We start from the raw sequence: 9,376 nt of genomic DNA, 5'->3' as shown, positions 1-9,376 counted from the left end.
TGCCCCACAAACATTAAACCTCGTACATTCCTCATTTTACAGGTAAACCAACACTGAGGGGGTTAATTCACCCTGTCGAGCTATAGGGCTGCTGGTCGACCAGCTTCTTCAGGCACTTTGGTCTGCTGCTTTGGTTTACAACAAGCACGGCTGCCAGCCTGCAGGACAGAAACAAGCCAGTGACCACAGCTCAACCTGCCGTGCAAAGTCCCAGCCGATGCATGCGCCAGGGTCCCTGGCTCCTGTCCCGCAGCAGAGCCCCTCTCTGCCCCATCCCATGAAGAGCTCTCCTTCCATCAGCCTCGATGCCAGGCAATGGGAAGATGCCCATGAGGTCATCGGCAGCCAAGAGGGCAAACCGCATTCTGGAGTGCGCCGAACACAGTATAACCAGCTGGTCAACAGAGGTGATTATCCCAGCATTGGTGCAGCCTCACCTTGAATACTGTGTGCCATCTGGCCCCCACAATTTAAGAAGGATGTGAAGATCCTTGGATGTGTCCAGAGGAGGGAAACAAAGCTGGTGAAAGAGTTGGGAGGAATGTCCTATGAGGAGGAGCTAAGAGCTTTTGGTTTGTCTGGTTTGGAGGAAAGGAGGCTAAGGGGCAACCTCATTGCTCTCTGCAGCTTCCTGAAGAGGGGAAATGGAGAGGCAGGTGCTGAGCTCTTCTCCCTGGTATCCAGCGAGAGAACATGTGGGAACCGTTCAAAGCTGCGCCAGGGGAGGCTTAGACTGGACATTCGGTAGCACTTCTTTACTGAGAGGGCGGTCAAACAGAAACAGGCTTCCTAGAGAAGTGGTTGATGCCCCAAGCCCGTCAGTGTTTAAGAGGCGTTTGGACAATGCCCTTAACAACATGCTTCAGCTTAGTCAGCCCTGAATTGGTCAGGCAGTTGGACTCGATAATCGCTGTAGTACCTTCCAACTGAAATAGTCTATTCCATTAGTCATCTGCTTTTAAAGGCATTGGGTGTTAAAAATAGGGCTGGAAATTCAGAGTTCCCTTTCTGTGCCCAAATGTGGTTATTGCACAGTAGCTCTTCCGAGAAGAGAGAGCAGCTCAGAAGGTAGCTCTTGCAAAGATAAGTAATGCCAAACGGTAGCAATGATAAGGGACACAAAGCTCTCAGAAGTCTTCCTTTTCCTCTGCCTTTCATCTGAACTTGAAAGGAATAAGAGAATGGGCTTCCTTCTGCATAAACTTCTTGCTGTTAGCAACCAAAGCTATAAAAATCAGAGCCTCAGAAAAAAAAATAACTAAAAAAAATACTGTATCAAAGGTAAGAAAACTACAAATGTGTGAAAAGGAAACAAAAATGTGCAGACTATTTTCTGTGATTCAGAGACGTGTGATGCCGCACGCATGATTCATATAGGAGAAAGCAAATGCTTAACACCACTGCATAACAGTAGTTCAAAAACCATCAGCAGCACTACAATAGGCTTTAGCGTAACCAAACTGGTGTTTCAGCATCTGTGCCTGTTATGAGAAAAATTGTGCTGGCAAGGCAAGGCAAGACACGAAAAGAAGAAATCCTTCTGCTAAATGCACAAGAGACACTTGGCCAAAGAAACCAAATATTTAGAAGTACAGATTCTTTCTGTAAGCTGGTATCGTCTTCAAAGGACTAATAATGGAAAAAGAAATGATGAATTATGAGTGCTCAGCAAATTTACATAATTTAGGTGACTAAATGATAAGTTGAATAAACATCATACCATCAACACACACACAACAGTGCAAGATCTGCTTGAAAGCCACCACTTCCTGAGTTCACCTACAGAAAAAAGGAGGGAGGGAAAGATACTCTTCTCTCAATCCTTGCTGAAATCTGCAGAGAGTATAATTGCAGAGACACTATGCTTTTATCACATACATACAGCCTCACCCTAACTAAAACGTTACTGAAATTAAATAGAAAGACTGAAAGATTAAAATTAATTTAGCAATCACATATATACAGAAAATGCCACGAAATACACATTGTCATATTCTTGATTACTTCTTTTGCATGTTACTACATAGTTTCAACAGTTTCAGCACTTACCAACCAAGAATTGTTATTTCTGAATATAAAAGGGCAAACATAAAAAATATTTATGAAAAATGCAGGAATTCTGGGAGGAGTGTGAGCATCCAGACATGATTCATGCCATGCTGTCTCTCCTGGGGTGCAGACAGGGGAGCTGGGCCCCAGGAAAGCACAGGCTAAAAATAGCGTTGGCATTGGAAGGGAGGTTTCTGGATTTGGGAAACCACACTCCACTGCAGGTGACTTGTGTCACCTTTGGAAAGTCCTTTTGCTTATCTCCGCTTTGATTGCCCACATGTGAAATGGAAAAGGTAACAGATCCTACCTACGCCACCAGGACGACACCAGAGCAGATACATTTAGGAGAGGATGGAAAACCCCAACCTTGAGAGTGTCAAGCAGGCAAGCTCGCATTGCAATGTCCGGTGAAGACATCCAAATGACCCTAAAAGCAGTGTGGTTAGGCACAGCAAACACCACACCTCAGCAGCACAACGCTCAGCAGAGCTAATATTTGATGACCAGGTTGTAAGGCTAGTGAAGCACTAAACATGTCCAACTATGCATACAACAAGAGAGGGATTTTCATCAACAGACAAATTCTCCGTGCACTCTACCTCTAATGATAGCAAAGTTAAATCTTACGCCATGATATAATAAACATATGCATTGCTGCTGGCCTGTTAATGTTATAGTAGACCATGAGTTGATGATTGGCACAATAATGGTATAATGAAGAAATAGAATAGAACACAGAGAAAGCAAACCAAATTTTAATAAAAATTAATTTTAAAAAAGTTTTCTCCCCCCCCCCAAGTCCTTTGAAAATATATCATTTTGTAAAACTATTTCCTTTGAGGAATATGTTATTAATATAAATTCAGGAAAAAGTAGCATTGCCAAACTCTGACTGCTGTCACTGCATTTCTAACTAATTCATCTCTTCACGCTAATTATCTAAATTTGGAGGTCTGCTGTCTTTCAATTTCTGCCACATTAGAAAGACCAGAAACCACGATTCAGCTGACAACCTACCTGTTTTTTCTGTTAAGCAATTCTAACAAACAAACTACCTCTACTAAACAATGGAAAATTTTAAGTTGTAGTATCATGCAATTTGTTTGTTTTTTTTTTTTTTAAGAAATGTTCCCAAAGCAGCAATTTTCAGGTAATACAGGTCATTGATATGCAACTGGTTCCCTAAAATACAACAGATGATACATGGATAAAACGTTTTGGTAATTTCAGCATAAAGATGCACAGGCATATCGTGTTCAGTACATGGCATATATCTGTAAGGCCTCAGTAGAAAAACACTGTGGAATAGGGGAAGAGGAAAGTCTGGAACCTAAATAAGGGAGTCTTTATGACCAATCTTTCCTTATTTTCTAAACTTCTTATTTCTGGAAGCACTGTCAGCAACAGGAACTCAGTCTCTTACACTCTTGCCCTATACATCCACTGCCGGCTTCAGTCAAAGACAGGATGCTATATTAGACGCACTCTTTCTCTCGCCTAAAATGACTCTTATGTTCTTCTTCAGTTCATTATTTTCTCGTAATGACATTCAACAAAATTCCCTCCCTGCTATGAAGGCTGCTGTAAATATGCCTAACGATTTCTCATAGACACATGCTGTGCCATTACACAGGCCCCAGAAACAAGGCAAGGAAAACTGACCTTTCCCATTAGGAAGAAATGGAGCCGTGAGCCGTGTGGGGTTTGACCGAGATTCTCCCGGTCACCACAGGGTGAATCCCAGAAGGACGCAGTTCCTCGGCCATACGAGCAGCCCAGTTGGCTCAAAATGTGTACAAGTGCCTTGGCAAAAGGAGGTCCTGTTATGCAGTTACTTTGCTGGAGTTGTACGTGCACTTCAGCACTGTGAAAAATAGAATGAGATCTCCTTGATCATCTTCAGTAACTGATTTTTTTTTTTTTCTCACCTTGCAAAATTGCAGTTGAAGTGCCTACCTCATCATGCTGGGGGAGGGCAGAGTCTTATGGTTTGGAGATTTGTATGACCTGTTGGGAAAGAGCTGATTTACGAAAATGCTGTCTCAAGTCTTTCAAAGGTAATTATGAGTTGAAGACCAGTGTAGCTAATGGTTTGAGTAGGGAAAAAAAAAATAAAATAGAAAAACACCTTAGAAGTGTCAAAATGACTCAGTCATTAGGCTAGAAAGAGACACACGCTGTGATGTGGTATGTAGGGCCCTCAGCCGGGGTGTGCAAGCCCTGCTTGAATGTCTGCTCTGCGGAGTCGGAGAATAACTAAAAGTGCAAAAGCTGCAACGCAAGAGACAGATCTCCACCAAGTTGTTACCGTTGGTGCTGCAGCTTGAGTTAGCAGAACAAGGATGTAGGGGAATGAATGCCTGAATTGCCTGGGCCTTAGGTCAGAACGTAGTAGAATACTTGGGAAAAAAGAGTTTATTTTCATAGAATCATAGAATGTGTTGGGTTGGAAGGGACCTCCAAAGGCCATCTAGTCCAACCCCCCTGCAGTAAGCAGGGACATCTTCAACTACATCAGGTTGCTCAGAGCCTCATCAAGCCTGGCCTTGAATGTCTCCAGGAATGGGGCCTCCACCACTGTTCTGGGCAACCTGTCCCAATGTCTCACCACCCTCAGTGTAAAGAACTTCTTCCTAATGTCTAATCTAAACCTGCCCTGCTCTGGTTTAAACCATTGCCCCTCGTCCTATCGCTACATGCCCTTGCAAACAGCCCCTCCCCATCTCTCCTGTAGGCCCCCTCCAGGTAAGGAAGGCCGCTATAAGGTCTCCCCGGAGCCTTCTTTTCTCCAGGCTGAATAACCCCGGGTCTCTCAGTCTGTCTTCGTAGGAGAGGTGCTCCAGCCTCTGATCATCTCCGTGGCCTCCTCTGGACTCACTCCAACAGGTCCATGTCCTTCTTGTGCTGAGGGCTCCAGAGCTGGACACAGTACTCCAGGTGCGGCCTCACCAGAGCAGAGTACAGGGGCAGAATCACCTCTCTGGATCTGCTGGCCATGGTTCTTTTGATGCAGCCAAGGATGCGATTGGCCTTCTGGGCTGCAAGCACACATTGTTGGCTCATGTCCAGCTTTCCATCCACCAGTACCCCCAAGTCCTTTTCCACAGGGCTGCTCTCTATCACATCATCCGCCAGCCTATATTGATAATGAGGATTGTCCCGTCCCAAGTGTAGGATCTTGCACTTGGCCTTGTTGAACTTCATAAGGTTTGCTCGGGCCCACCTCTCTAGCTCTTCCTGGTCCCCCTGGATGACATCCTGTCCCTCTGGCACATCAACCGCACCACTCAGCTTAGTGTCATGGCAAACTTGCTGAGGGTGTACTTCATCCCACTATGTCATTGATGAAGATGTTGAACAGCACCAGTCCCAGTATGGATCCCTGAGGGACACCACTTGTCACCCCTCTCCATCTGTACATTAAGGCATTGACCACCACCCTCTGGATTTGACCATCCAGCCAGTTCCTTATCCACCAAACCGTCCACCCATCAAATCTGTATCTCTCCAACTTAGAGAGAAGGATGTTGTGGGGGACCGTGTCAAAGGTCTCGCAGAAGTCCAGATAGATAATATCTGTAGTTCTTCCCTTGTCCACTGATGCAGTCACTCCATTGTAGAAAGCCAGTAGGTTGGTCAGGCAGGACTTGCCCCTGGTGAAGCCATGCTGGCTGTCTCGAATCACCTCCCTGTCTTCCATGTGCCTTAGCATAGCTTCTAGGAGGATCTGTTCCATGATCTTCCCAGGCACAGAGGTGAGGCTGACAGGGCAGTAGTTCCTTTGGGTCTATTCACATTTCACCAGTCCTCAGAGCACTGACACAGAAAATACCCACCCTGCTGAGTCCTACAGGAGCATCCCCAGCTGATTTGTCTGTGGAAACCAAAACATGTCTCTCAACAAATACCAGACCACTTCAAAACTAAACATGTCAGGGCTTAAAGAGAGAAACCAGCTCACCTGCTCTCCCAAGCAGCAGATTTAGCATCTCCAGAGTTGAAAGGATCCTTTTCCACCGTGACACTCTTGGCCCTGGTGCACCCAAGGTTTGCTGGTGCCTCCCTCAAGCTGTAGGGTCCTTTCAGAGGACACTAAATGCCAGTGAGAAGGCCATCACTGGGGTCAGACCCCTATCCCAGCACAGCAGCTTCCTGGCTCTGGCCCCAGTCTCACCGGCAACCTACAGGCAGCACTTATGGTCACTATCTCTACAGAAAAGTTCCGTTTCAGCTGCTTCTGTGCTTTGGCCCTCTCCGCGCATCACCATCAGAGCTTTTGGATCTCTGTTTTCTCATCACTCCCGGGCTGTCCACAGTGTGGACAGTGGAGCAAACACAGAGGCTGGTGAAGACAAGGAGTTTAGTGCTCGACTGGTGGAGGCAAGTTGTGGGATAAGCTATCTGAACTACAGATGTTTGTTCCTCCTGGTGATCAACCACAGATAGTGACAGAGACATCACAAGGCTGAAGTCGTGTTCCTCATTTCCCCTGCAGCCACGAGATGGTGCAATTCAATAACAAACGGCTCTGCAGAGTGACTGGATTTAGGTGATTGGGTATTTCATCCCAGTTCTGGCTCACCCGGAGGCTGCAGGCAGCCCTGGTGGGATGCTGCAATAGCCCAAGGTGAGTACGTGGCCCATGGTGGGCAGGAGCAAGCTCCAATAGCTTCCTGGCGCATGTCCCATGTGGGACACAGGGAGAGGTTGGTGTTCCTGGGTGCCACCCAGCAAGGCCTCATAGCAGGACCAAGGAGCTCAAACATGCTCTCAGCCACCCATGGCAACCCCAACCAAGCACACTCTAGCAGTAAAAGCTTCTCTGGGACCATCACAAGGCTCCACACATTGCTCTGTTGTGGCCTGTGCTGCCCAACCTCCTGCTGTTTCCTTTTGGCTAGCTTCCGGACCCTCCTCCCCAGAACAGAGATAGACCAGCCCTTCAAAAAAGAGAAAATCCAGGGGCCTGGGGACATGGGAGGGCAGTGGGGAGGTGAATAAAACTGAAAAGTGGAGAAGACTTGAAGGGCATCTGGGGGAAATCAAGGAAGAAAGCAAGGGATCACAGCACTGGATGCTCTGTCTTCTCAATCAGAGAAAATCTTTTTCTCACTGGTTACACTCTGATTTAGATCAACAAAAAAGCACCATGTTTCCACTGCATGATCATGTATGGTGCAACGGTTACTGATTTAGCTCCTAAACTGGAAGGATGTCAGCAGCACCAGCCCCATACTGAAGAGCCAGGACCATGGCACTGCTGCCTGCAGTGCGGTCTGGTGTCAGGGCTCAGCAATGGACTGGCAGTACCTTGGGAGGGCTGGCACAGCCCAGCACTGCAAGGAGAAGGTTGGCCCCAAGGGCAAGCACAGGAAATCAGCAGACCTTCACTGGTTGCCACCCAGGGATGCATACACAGCCTGAATGGGAGGTCTGTGTGGCAGCGGCGATATGGCAAAGTTCTGAATACTAGCAAAAAAAATGCATGGGAAACAGCTCCTTTGTTTCACAAAAAAAAAAGGAACAAGATGATGCGTTCAGCATCTGAAATCACAAGTAGCAGCAGGTGCTTCACACACTGGTGGCATTGGTGACGCGCACAGAGGCGCCAAGGATAGAGCAGAGTTTGCGGGGTGTGGCCCTCTTCTCCCTGGTCTGCAAGAAAAGGGACCGCACACTTGGTCTTGAGGACTTTGTGAAGAGTCACGTCCCATTAGCACACGTAGGGCCTGCAGTGAGAAAAGAAATGTATCTCAGCTGCCCACAGCTTTCTCACCTCTGCATCACAAGTTGAGGTATTAATCAACAGGCTGAGAATCCTTCACGGACTATCCCAGCCTTGCCAGTAGTACACTGCTCACTTGGCTTCATTTTCCCCTCACCATCAGCCCTCAGCAGCATCCTTTCTCACCCTTTTGATTTTGAAGGAAGAGCAGGCCTTCAAACCGTGTCCCAAGTGCACCTTGTACCCACTGCGTGCCTTCCTGGCCATTTCTCATCAGATCCCTCCCTAAAAATTCACAAGGGTGTTTGCTAGAAAACAAAAGCAGACCAACTACTGGTGCTGGCTAGACTATGACGCGTGAACTGCGGCATTGTTGCTTCCTCATCCTCCTCTTTCCAAAGCGTCTTTCTCCAGGCGTGTAGCCACACAGGGCTTTGTGCAGCAAGCACGCCCAGGGAGGCATGCTTCTGGGCAGCCTCTGGCGAGGTGCGCAGTGTTTAGATGTCATGAGAATATGAGTATCAAAGAGAAAATGAGAAAGAAGAGAAAGCTCCAAGTGTATGAGGGGAAAACCTTGAACGGGGAAGAGAGAACACGCACTCTGAGCATTGGTGGCAGTATCAGAACTGGCATGTGCAAACCCTGGACCAGGACAGGAGCAGAGAGCGGCCTGGCAACTGGGCTTGCATCCCATGCTTACATCAGCCTTGGTTCCCACCACCTAGGCTGGCTCAGGCCCCACGGGTCTCATGATAGTAGTGGTGCCTGCCTGTGTTTTGTGGCGTTTTTTGTTAATATCCAAAATGCAGTCACGGTCACAGGACCAGCACTGTATCACAGAAGTGAAACCTAGCTGAGGAATGTGATGAGGTATTGTTCACTCAGACCTTCTATCATGTTTTTCCCCCTTGGTGGTGTTTCTTTTTTTTTTTTCCTTAAGTAGAGTCATTTCAACTAAAATACCATGGGGAAACCCCAAGTACTGTTTCTTCTCTTGTCTCCTATCCCCCATCTCTTTCACAGACACACCATTTGAATTCAGCCAATATAATTCTGTTTTTATATTTAAGGGCTATGCAGAGGACCAAGCAAAACTACTCCTCTGGCCTTTCTTTCCCCTTTTGGTAGGAAGATTGCAAACATGCATACAATGGGCAAAAAAGTCTTTCTTTTCCTTTACCCCACGAACAAAATCAGCACCTGACACTCTCCATGGGTACATTCCCTGCTCCCTAGGAGTATAAACAAATTTAAGAGTAACCTTTGTCTTTTATTAAAATACCAACTTGAAGTGAACATATCAGATCACCGCTGAAAATCAATGATCTCTTTTTCCTTTTCGGTATCATGAAAATTAAGGGCAACAATGACAGTGGTAGCTCACGATTTAGCTTAAAGCACGTTTTGACATCTAACTCTACCCACAGATGTTACATACAATGAATAAAATCACAACTTGTAGAAAAAAAAAAATCAAAAAAATCTGTAGGGCTAGAATTTCCTTCTTTGTTACTGGAGACTTTTGAATTGGTGACTCACAGAGACACATCCTTAAATGATCTCTGTGTGACATACTATGTACATAGTGCGTGCACGCAG

Source organism: Chroicocephalus ridibundus, chromosome 6 (genome assembly GCF_963924245.1).
Source record: "Chroicocephalus ridibundus chromosome 6, bChrRid1.1, whole genome shotgun sequence".
Classification (NCBI taxonomy): Eukaryota; Metazoa; Chordata; class Aves; order Charadriiformes; family Laridae; genus Chroicocephalus; species Chroicocephalus ridibundus.
The sequence above is the reverse complement of the archived record's forward strand: the minus strand, read 5'-3'. Positions refer to the sequence as shown.